Consider the following 12,102-nt stretch of genomic DNA (forward strand, 5'->3'; position numbering starts at 1 on the left):
TTATTAGGAATAATCCAATTAAAAAAAAAAAACTAACTCAAAGTAGCTAGAAACCACCGAGAACAAATTGTCTTTTAGAAAGTTGTCTGTGACATACTGCATCTTTCCCTCATATATATATATATATACATATATATATATATATATATATATATATATGTACAATTTTGTTTTTTAGCCCTGGCTGATCCCAAACTTACCTCAGCCACTCTAGGGATAGGACTACAGGCGTAATGACATTGCATCTTCATATATGAAAATTAAGGTGATTTGAAACCCAGTTGTTATCTTGCCCTTATAAGGAATTATAACAAACCCGGGAAACTGATAAGGGCTTAGAGAGTGAGACAGTTGCTTTCAAGTACCAAGATGGTCATAAAGGATGAAGTGAGTGTCTTACCTTTTATTATCTTGTTCTCAGAGGTGGCTGTGTGGTTAAGGGAATTTGATGCTGGTTCCAACCAGAGAGAAGATCTCTGGGAAGAAATAACTCTTCTCTTACATGAAACTTTAAAAAAAAAAACTTTATTGCTAATAGCTTTCAAATATGATTACAAAAGCACACTTTTTAAGAGGAAGTCTCAGCCGGTGTGGTGGTGCACCCGTTTCATCCCAGCACTTGGGAGGCAGAGGCAGGCAGATTTCTGAGTTCGAGGCCAGCCTGGTCTACAGAGTGAGTTCCAGGACAGCTAGGGCTATACAGAGAAATCCTGTCTTGAAAACAAAACAAAACAAAACAAAACAAAACAAAAATAAGAGTAAGTCTCATCCTTTGAAGCACACAAGTTGAACAACACCCTTCGCCCACCCGAGTTCCCCACCCAGGCCTGAAAGCTCCTCCTTTTGGGGACAAGTTACAATAGGAATAAATACAAGGATAAATGGGGTAATTTCACCAGCAGCTCCCCACCTTTCTATTGAGAGAAAAAGCACAATCAGAGTTGGGGGTGCAGTGAGTGAGGATGCACTGCAAGAGGTGCTAGAAGTGAGGCACCCAGGATGGGGGGAGGCTTCTTCAGGGGTATGATGCACAAAATAATTGGCATGGGACCACTGGAAAGGGAGGCCTGGAGGCTAGCAGCTCAGGACGAGATTCCAAGCCCAGTTCTCAGGCTTGACAGAGTCAGTTGGCTACCCAGGTCTCATCAGAATGGATTTAAGGAGTGCAGAAGGCATTTGGGAAGGGTGGGACAATTTTAGAGGGTGGGAGACACTTGTGGAATTGAATGTAAATGAAAAGAAAAAGCCCACTGGCAAGCAGCCCTCTGTACAGGTCATAAAATCTCCCTTTCCAGGCAGGGCTGCATGGAAGGAAAGGTTGGCTTTATTGTTCATCCTTAGTATCCAGTGATGGGGTAGGGAAGGAGGCTGAATTTGGGTCCCTCTTTCCGTACCCTGCCCCTGGAGACACCAACAAGATTGGGTATGACTAAAGCTAAGAAATTCATTGAAAACTGGCAGGGAAGGGTGGAGGAGAAGGGAGAGGGGGAGCAGCTGATGTTGCCCCTTCCCCAGTATCTGGCTTTCCTGTTCTCCTTAACCCTGGGGGTATAGAGTGGATGTTAAATTAGATGCATGGAACTCTAGAGCCATCTGGCTGTTCAATCCAACCCCCCTCAACCGGAAAAAATAGAAAGAAAAAGAAAAAAAATTGAAAGAAAACTCATGGGGCACAAGCACACCCCTAAAACTAAATAAACTCCTTGCCCCATTTCTCATTGATGGAGACCCGGATCTCTTCTTCCTTAGAGTCGTCAAAGTTACTCCTGTCCCCAGGACCTTTAAACTTTGGTATGGCAGGGAAGGTGCCCGGATGTCTAGAGCCCGAATTGGGGTCTGCCTCAGAAGCTCTGTGGCTTCTGCCTGTCCCAGAAGCAGTTAGCTTCTGTAGTCCACACTCACCTGTGCAGACTAGTCTCGGCTGGATCCGGGAACCAAGATGGCTCTCCTGGGTGCTCCAGCAAAGCCCTCCCGGGCGGGGCTGACATCTCTCCTCTGGCAGGGAAGGTGCCCAGATGTCACAGAGACAAAGTTTGGAGCTGAGACGAAAGGATGGACCATCTAGAGACTGCCATACCCGGGGATCCATCACATAATCAGCCTCCAAACGCTGACACCGTTGCATACACTAACAAGATTTTGCTGATAGGACCCAGATATAGCTGTCTCTTGTGAGGCTATGCTGGGGCCTAGCAAACACAGAAGTGGATGCTCACAGTCAGCCATTGAATGGATCACAGGGCCCCCAATGGAGGAGCTAGAGAAAGTACCCAAGGAGCTAAAGGGATCTGCAACCCTATAGGAGGAACAACAATATGAACTAACTAGTACCTCACCAGAGCTCTGTCTCTAGCTGCATATGTATCAGAAGATGGACTTGTCGGCCATCAGAGGAAAGAGAGGCCCATTGATCTTGCAAACTTTATATGCCTCAGTACAGGCAAACACCAGGGCCAAGAAGTGGGAGTGGGTGGGGAGGGGAGGGGGAGGGCATGGGGGGACTTTTGGGATAGCATTGGAAATGTAAATGAAGAAAATACCTAATTAAAAAAAAGAAAAAAAACTTTGATATGAAGGGAGCTTCCACCTTTCTCTGATAGACGGCAATCCAGTCAGTCATGGCAAACTACTTGTGGTTCTTGATGTCATTGACACCGTTATTGAGGTTCCCAAAGCACTTGGTGAGATCCACCTGCAGAAGTTTCTGCAGCAGCTCTTTCAAGTAAGAGCTGAAGTGGGATGGGAACCACACCTTCCCAGAGACAATTTTCTCATAGATCTGGATAGGCTGTTCAGCGAAGAAGGGCGGGTAACCAGCAACCATTTCGTAGATGAGGACCCTGAGAGCCCACCAGTCCACAGCCTTGTTGCAGCCTTTGCTCAGGATAATCTCAAGGGCTAAGTACTCAGGGGTCCCACACAAGGTCCAAGTATAACCTTTCACATGCTTGGCAAAGCCGAAGTCTTTCACCTGAATATATCTCTGATGGTTGATGAGAAGATTCTTGGGCTTCAGGTCCCCGTAGATGAGGTCCAGAGAGTGCAGATGCTCAAAGGTCAGGACGACCTGTGCAGTGTAGAAATGGACATTGCTGAACCACCTGATCCACCATAAGTGGGAGAACATCTCTCCACCAGCCACATACTCCATGACCATGTACAAGTTTGAGTTATCCTTGAAGGAGAATTCAAGTTTGACCAGGAACGAGAAGTTGACGGCCTGCAGGATGCACTTCTCATTCATAGTGTGCTCGATCTGCTTCAGTTTCACCACCTTCTTCTTGTCCAAGATCTTCATGGCATAATAGTTCCCACTCTCCTTGTGTTTCACAAGCATCACTTGCCCAAAGGAGCCAGTGCCAAGGGTCTTGATCCTATCAAACTGATCCTACTGGGCTGTATTCTGAGAAGGAGTCTCCCATTTTTTTTTCCAGAAAAATCTTCCTTGGCGTTGGCTAGGAACTCTTTCACATCATTGGAGCTGGAAGGCATCACTCAAGTCTTTCTCAGGGCCTCTTACAGGACACTTTTGTATAGCTCACTGTGAATCCTGTGGTCCCTGAGGTTGGTGATGGGGCTGGATTTTGAATTCATATATGATGGTGAAAATCGGTGGGAAGGCATTTAGCCAAAGTTGGAGAAAGAGGGAGCAGTTAATCCTCCAAAATATCAAGATACAATGGTCCCAGAGAGAGTAATTAGATATCAGGAAAAGGATTCTTGGGAAGGAAAAGAGCCTCTTGGGAACATTGTCTACATGTCATGACCTGAGTGAAGTAGTGGTCTTTTGAGAGGAGAGGCAGAAACTGCCTTCAGTGAATTAGAGAAAGTCAGGTGAAAATTGAAGATGATAAAATACCTTGTCTAGGCAATTAGTCAAATCTGATTCTCGGAGCTGTATTGATAAGGCTTAGACTTCAGTAAGATTTTGGCCTATAACCACAATAATGAATGGGGTATTATTACGTGGAAAACATGGATAAATCTTTAAAAAGTGGTAAATTTTAAAAGGTAGACACAAAAGTGTATATTAAATGGGTTCATTTATGTTAATTTGCAGAAAAAAGTAATACCTTTCTATGTGTTATAAATCAGGTATCAGTTATCTTTGAGGGATAGTAATCGGGAGGGGGGATATAATAAAAAGAATTCCTGAGGTGTTGATCATATTGGTTTTATTTTTAAAATTTGGGTGGGTACTAGTTATATAGCTGACCTCACTTTATAAGTATCTAAAAATTGTTTAATCACAACTTTTGGAGTTTCTATATATACTATACTTGAAGAAAAATTAGGAAAGCAAGATACAATCTATGAACAAGATCATTTCAAGAGGAACAATTCCAATTAACAAGAGTTTATTTTTTTTTACACCATGAAACTCTTTCTTTCGTGAATTGCTAATTTTTCAACTTCATTTGCTGTTCAGATTATCCCTAATAGGTCATCTTGGGTCTTCCAAGAGTCATGTACTAAGATGTATTAGTTGCATCAGTAGAAATTCCTTTGAAGGAAAGGAGGTGCTACAGTGGGAAGTTGTTAGGTCAAAATGAAGGTATGCTTTCTGTATTCTCTGTCCTGGGAGCAGCTCTCCTGCCTTGGCCCCTCACCCCTGATAATGTATGCCTGCTCCAAATTCAACCCTAAATGTCCCTTTGTCAAGAACATCTCTCAGCTGCCTGCAGTGGTGTTGAACCAGCCAGACACATTGACAGAGGAGTGTCTCAGCAGCTTGGCAGTTTAGAGTCCTGTGACCTCACTTATCCCTGGCTGAAGCTTCCAAACCAACATCATTTAAAGGAACGTGGACACAGCTGCCAAGTTCATTTGGGGCTGGGGCTACCACAGTTGGGATGTCTGCCTCTGGGCTGGGATTGGGACTGTTTTTGGAAACCTCATCATTGGCTATGCCAGGAACCCTTCTCTGTAGCAACAGCTCTGCTCTTACGCAATTCTGGGCTTTGGCATCTACGAGGCCATAGAGCTCTTTTGCCTAGTGGGAACCTTTCTCATCCTGTTCTCCATGGGAAGCAGCTGTCTCCACTTCCACCTCCCATACTTCTTTCTCCCATGTCTTATCTGCCCTGTATGCTGCTTTTCCTGCACTTACCCCGGGAAGTCTGGAGAAATTGGTTGGTTCTGGGGTTGACAGAGAGTAGATAAAATAAATACTCTTTTAATACAAAAATATGCAGACATGTTTCATTTGAAGGGATAAAAATGATAGGGGAATATAATATATAGGAAGACTTTTGGATCATAGCATGATTTAAGGGCAGGCTGATGGTGATTTATGAGGCAAATATTGCTCAGTGGAGGAGTAGTGTACTGGGGAAAATAATGTTCTATTAGTATCTATGCCACAGCCCTAGCTGAGACTATTCGAGGGAAGAATGGCCTCTGTTTAATGCTGTAGTGAATCTTAAAAGATGCAGCGATTTGAAACTGTCACTCAAATATACTTCCATAGGAGGGCCTCTAGAAAAGATCTCTGAGCAGTGCATATCCATACCAACCACACTTAAGTGTGTGGTAATGTGTGTGATACAAACTGGCTACTGCTTACTATTATCTACTCTCTAAGCATATATCTCTACTTCTGTGAGCAAGGGAAGATGGTGCAATAAAATGCAGCAAATCCCACATGATGTGCTTGTTTCTAAATACAATGTTTTTCTAAAGCTTGCTAGAACACAAAGGGAATTTCTTAAAGGGGCCAGCTAACTGGAGGACATCTTTAAGTTACTAAAAGGAATCTGAGTATTGTTATAGTTTCCTGGATTCATGACACAAAAGAATACGAATGTTGAATTTTGACTATGCTATCATTCTCAAGATTAATAAATTGATGGCTTAAGCTACTGAACCCTTTCCTAAAACAATCGGATTAATTTTTCATCCATTAAATCATCTAGGCCTACGAATGTAATCCAGTTAACTCACCTGCCAAGGGGCCTAAACATATTGACAAACTTGCTGATTCTAAATTCTTCTTTAGTTGGCTGTTGAGTTCCAACTATTCTTCCTACACATGCTACAACCACAATCCCTCCACAATGTAAGGAAACCCAGAATTGTTCACCATTACATTCCCTGAAAAATGGGGAGTATCAATATATACTTATGTATTTTCCCCAATCTTCCACAATAAGTATGAGTACATACCTCATTAAAAGAAGTGATCACAAAAACAAACTCTGAAGGATGGTTAAAAGGAACCACAGGGGACTTTTTAGATTGATAAAGGGCATACATGAAAACTACAAACATAGCATCACAGATGATGGAAGAAAAACTGAATGCTTCCTTACTCACCCTGGGAACCAGATTAATGCCGCTTGTTCATCGTAACCCCAGAGATTCTGACAACAGCAATAAGAAAGGGTAAAGAAATAAAGGACACATAGATTAGGGAAAGAAGTAGACTTTTTTTCTTTTTCTTTTTCTTTTTCTTTTTCTTTTTCTTTTTCTTTTTCTTTTTCTTTTTCTTTTTCTTTTTCTTTTTCTTTTTCTTTTTCTCTTTCTTTTTCTCTTTCTTTCTTTCTTTCTTTCTTTCTTTCTTTCTTTCTTTCTTTCTTTCTTTCTTTTCTTTCTTTCTTTCTTTCTTTTCCTGAGGACATGATTGTCTGCAATAACAAAAATCCTAAAGAAACCCCCAAATCCCCAGTAACTGAGTACAAGATCATAGGATATAAACTCAACACATAGAGATAAGTTATATTTCTATATACTTACCAAGACCATGAGAGAATAGAAATGTAAAACTCTGTATTATCACACCAAAAAAGCATCAATATATAAATTTAACAGAACACAAGCAAGATTTACAGGCTGAAAATTACAATGGGGTGATGTAAGAAACCAAGGGATGCCTAAATAAATGGAGGCACATATCATAGCTATGAATTGAAACACTCAATAGAAGCTCTGCGGATCATCATATTAACAGCTTTTGCACCATTTTCCCCCCCAATGCACTACCTTTTTACAGAAGTTTGCTAACTCCCAGTCAAGAACCAAATGTTGAGGTAATTCTGGTAGGAATCTAATGTAGTCAATAGGAATAGAGCTTTTTATTTAAGAATTTGATGTTTGCAATAACCTCTATCATCTCCCCCAATTTACCAGGAATTATCCCAATAAGAAGACAAATGATAGGGCTACTGTGTTATTGATAATTAATTGGGGTGATGAATGAAAATATGGAGGAATTCCTTGGTGTCATTTGTATTAGAGTTCTCAGGGTAAAAGAATTTATAAAATGATATAATGAATATCTTTTTGTCTATCTGTCTCTCTCTGACTCTGTCTCTGTCTCTCTCTCTTTCTCTCTCTTTCTTCATATATTGCAGCTCAGGTGAAAATGACCATCCTGAGATCATATTATAAATTGTTGTTAGGGCCAATGACACAGTTCAGTGGTGGAGTGCTTGCTTAGAATGCACGAGGACCTATGTTTCAACACTCAGTACCACAAAGGATTATAAAGCCATATTACATATGGTTACTACTATGGAGCAAATAAAGAGCTTCCTTCCCATGTTACTAAACATACTAAGAGTCTTTCTGAGTGTGTATATTTTCCTAGTGTGTTTCCTTAGGGAACAAATATATGATTATTTGCCTCTCTTCTTACTTTTAATTTTTGGCACTCCTGCATGATAATTATTTTACTTATTCCCTCCTGAATTCTAAAACAATGTATCTGCCAGTTCATTTAAAGCTAACTGTAATCTCTTATTATTAGACCTCAAAATATTATTGTCACACTTTCTTTAAGCCTTTCAATTTGTGGATTCATTCAAATCTCATTTTATTTTCTTGAAGTCTCATTTCTTGACTCAGTTGTCTCAACTCATATTTTCCTAATGGCTTATTAACTCATATTTAATACATTCATTTCTTTGATTTTTTTCTGCCTTGAGGAAGAAAGTTATATCTATAAATCATGAGGGAAAAATGAAAGAATTCAATATTTTAACCACCTGATATTTATATGTTCAATTGGGACAGACAGTATATTTTAGAGCAAATTTTTGAACATTAGGTTTTCATATTGTATATATATTTAAATAATTTCTAAGTAAAAATTTCAATAAAATATATAAAAATAAATCTGGAATTCTTTCCTATTATTATTTTTAATTAAATGTACATAACTTGAGCCTAACTATGTAAATATATACAATGTAAATTTTTCTGAATAAAAATTCCCTGCAAGGACAGACCCTTGGTGTCCTAGGAGACAACCCCAGAATATTACTTAGCCAAGAAATACTCACTGCTAGGGAAGTAATTAGGGTCCACTAAGGCCTCCTCTACTTTAATATTTTGACAAGAAAATCTATAAGGTATTTATACTGGTTCTCTAGTTCTGTTTCTGACTTGATACTGGGAAGGTACTCAGAAAATGAAGGAAAACAGGTGGAACCAAGAAATTCCACCAGATAGCTGTTTGTGGCTGCAAATAATGATTGAGGGAGGCAGTGACTGTCATCTGTGAAATAACTACAGAGAGCCCAAGTGAGAAAGGCTTTGCTAGAAGTGTCTTTTGGGGGACACAGAGAAAGGAGATAGAATGAGCATGAGAGTCTTGTGGGTTTCGGGAAACAGGCAGGACGAGAATCAGCTGGACAGCTGGAGATAGCTCTTGGGTAACAAGTGCATTCAGGGAATGCCTGGCCAGGATTAGAAATTCCAGCACAAGATCAGATATTTATTGTCACATAAAACAAATGCTGGAGGTGTCTAATGATAGGAAGGCCCCTCTGAAAGTTACCTCAGAGGCAGCTAGTTCCCCAGATTAGAATGTTCAGATGAAGGGAGGCACACTATGAATGTCATCATTTCAATTTAGAGCTTTAGACATTGGACCAAAATGGAGAATAAGAATGAATGTGAATCAGTGAGATGATGGAGACAGGCTTAAGAGAAGCCTTTATACAAATCTTCTAGAGTTTTTGTTGATCAGAAGCTCCAAACTAAGGGCTGCTGATGCTGTTCAGTGGGAGAGTGCTTGTCTAATGTACACAAGACTCTAGGTTCAGCCGGAGCACTAATCAGGGTAAAGGAGCTCTAAATTAACCAGTACGGATGCAAAATTGCCCTCAAACTCAATCAGCATTCTTGAGTGTCCCACAAAATTCTACTCTAAAAGGCTTTTAGTTCAAATTAGTTTAGAAAATACTACAGCTATTATCTCTCCCCTAGTCTTACAGTAATTTTTAATGAGTCAAAACTCAGAAGAATTCTGTAATAAAATAGTCTTGAATAGCTTTTCATAACACAAGGGGATAGAATAAATGTTCAAATCAGAACAAGGATACTTTATCTCTTCAAACACATTTCTTTGGGGTGACAGTATTCAAAATCTGTTTTTAAGCTTGTTTTTGAGATGCATATTATATTACTATTATCTATGGTCACTTGAATATGCAGTAGGACACCAGAACTTATTATTTATTTCTGTTGCTTAGCATCCATGGACTAACTTTTTCCATGCCTTTCTGCTCTCCTAATTTTCCTAGTTCTGTTAAATACTATTACCTCAACTTTGCTATAGTCTACAAATGAGTGCAATCATGTTGTACTCCTTTTTGTTTGCCTGAATTATTTACTTTAACATAGCGATTCCTTGTTGTATCTGTGTTACACATGATACAGTTTCATTCATTCTGTGGTGCAATAATGCTCCATGGGTGTATATGTACAATATGTTTTCCATGAATTCATAAGTTGACAGAATTAAAGTACCTTCTATTTCTTGGCTGTTGTGAATAGCACTGCAATGAATATGGGAGTACAGGTGTCTCTTTGCTATAGTGATATCATTTTCTCTGGGTATGTACCTACTAGTAGGAATGCTAAAGCATATTCTAGTTCTACTTTTTAATTTTTTTTAAGATTTATTTATTTATTATATGTAAGTACACTGTAGCTGTCTTCAGACACTCCAGAAGAGGGCGCCAGATCTCGTTACGGATGGTTGTGAGCCACCATGTGGTTGCTGGGATTTGAACTCTGGACCTTTGGAAGAGCAGTCGGGTGCTCTTACCCACTGAGCCATCTCACCAGCCCACTTTTTAATTTTTAAAAGAAGATTTATGTATTTATTATATGTAAGTACACTGTAGCCGTCTTTAGACACACCAGAAGTGGGCATCAGGTCCCATTATAGATGTTTGTGAGCCACCATGTTGTTGCTGGGAATTGAACTCAGGACCTCTGGAAGAGAAGTCAGTGCTCTTAACTGCTGAGCCATCTCTCCAGCTCCTACTTTTTAATTTTTTTGAGTGTATTTTTTTTCATTATGAACAAGTTCAAACCCAGATAAGAGTAGAAAGAAGAGTATCATGAACCCCAATGTCCCCACTACTGGGCCTCAGTAGTGTACATCTACAAATCAAATATGTCTTTCCAGAAGATAAAGATCCTTTAAAAATAACCACAATTACTGTGGTTTAAAATATTTGCAATCTGACTGCTGGAGATATGGCTGGGAGTGAAGTGCCTGCTGTATAAGTGTAAGTTTGGATCTACAGAACCCATATAAAGTCTAGACCTGGCATCTTATATCTGTGACTCCAACATTGTTGTGGAAAAACGAGACAGGTGGATTCTCTCTACACACATATAAATACACACCCCACACCCCACACATAGTCTAAAAATAAGTATTAGTAATTTAAGCACTAGATGTCCATGAATAGAATAAGCTGCTTCAGAAAGAAGTAGAAGCCTAGTGGATTAATGAATGCTTCCCGAGCCTTTACTAGGTACCACACTTGGATTTTCAGTGAATTCCACAGATAAGGGTCTAAAAGTTGACATTCTGATGAAGGAATGCTTACCACTTGACAACTGCCAATGTCCATGTTAGTCCGGTGGCATAGGGATGCTAAGATTCTGTAAAGAGAATTTCTGCTTTACTGGAGGAATAATTCCTCTTAACACTTATGTTCTTTTATTTTGATACAACTGCCCTTATTAATGAACCAATTTCTTATTTTAATCTTAAAATATTTATAGTGAAAAACATTTCCTCTTCTATTTTTATAAGTGACCTAGATTTCTTTCACATCTTTTTTCCCCATTTTTTATTATTAGATATTTTCTTCATTTACATTTCAAACACTATCCCGAAAGTCTCCTATACCCTCCTTCTGCCCTGTAACCAGTACCCCCAGAGCTCGTGTCTCTAGCTGCATATGTAGTAGAAGATGGGCTAGTCAGCCATCATTGGGAGGAGAGGCCCTTGGTCTTTCACATCTTTATAATTTTTCCTTTATGTCTCCTAAACAGGCCACTAAAAGGGAGACAGCTAGAGCAACTTCTAGCTCCTAAGTTGTGCCCATGTAAGTTAAAGAACATGATCAAGGGCATAGCTTAGGGTAGACCACAGACCTGTGTTTCAAAGCTTCTTTGCTCCCTCAACCAGACACTCACCCTTGGGTGGTAAACAGTCTCTCCAGAACTGCACAGCAGACCTTCAGGTGGCTATTGGATCAAGATGCTTCCCTGCCCATTTTAGTTCTATGTGCCTTGCATTCCCCCCAGATATAGGCAGTTCAGGAAGATTACTGAAATCCAAAAGTGAGAAATGGCATGTGAGTTGTGACTGACATTTGCTATTCATTTGTCAACGTGTCATTTTGTCAGAAAATTAGTAAGATGGTAGTGTTAGAAATATAAAGCATTTCAATGAAAGGCCCTGATTCCACTGACAGACAACTGTGTGAATTATTTTATTAAGTATGATATGTCTGTCCATTTTGATATATTTCTAAAAATGATACATAGATTTAATAAATTCAAGGTTTACAAATTCTCTTTCCATCAATAAGATATGTCACTGTACAATCTGATGTTTGAGAAATAGGTGTGCATTTTCAGTCTTATGAAAGAACCTAGGTAGGTTGAAAAGATATAGATGTTCTAGTTTACATCCTGTTGCTGTGATAAAATACTGTCCAAAGCAACTTGGTGAAGGAAACGCTTTTACGGCTTACCTTTCTTTTCTTTTCTTTTCTTTTCTTTTCTTTTCTTTTCTTTTCTTTTCTTTTCTTTTCTTTTCTTTTCTTTTCTTTTCTTTCTTTCTTTCTT

The 12,102-nt window shown here is 39.5% G+C and overlaps 2 pseudogenes across 1 annotated transcript; one reads left to right on the top strand and one right to left on the bottom strand.

Moving 5' to 3' along the window:
* Window positions 1-1,690: 1,690 nt before the first annotated feature.
* On the bottom strand, window positions 1,691-3,492 carry LOC110286441 (annotated as a pseudogene). The gene is made up of 2 exons (XR_002377138.1): window positions 2,574-3,492; window positions 1,691-1,796 (listed from the first exon to the last, which is right to left on the bottom strand). The product of XR_002377138.1 is annotated as a cAMP-dependent protein kinase catalytic subunit alpha pseudogene (transcript).
* Window positions 3,493-4,618: 1,126 nt separating this feature from the next.
* On the top strand, window positions 4,619-5,149 carry LOC115030079 (annotated as a pseudogene).
* The last annotated feature ends 6,953 nt before the right edge of the window (window positions 5,150-12,102 follow it).

The sequence above is a fragment of the Mus caroli genome, chromosome X (genome assembly GCF_900094665.2).
Source record: "Mus caroli chromosome X, CAROLI_EIJ_v1.1, whole genome shotgun sequence".
Lineage (NCBI taxonomy): Eukaryota > Metazoa > Chordata > Mammalia > Rodentia > Muridae > Mus > Mus caroli.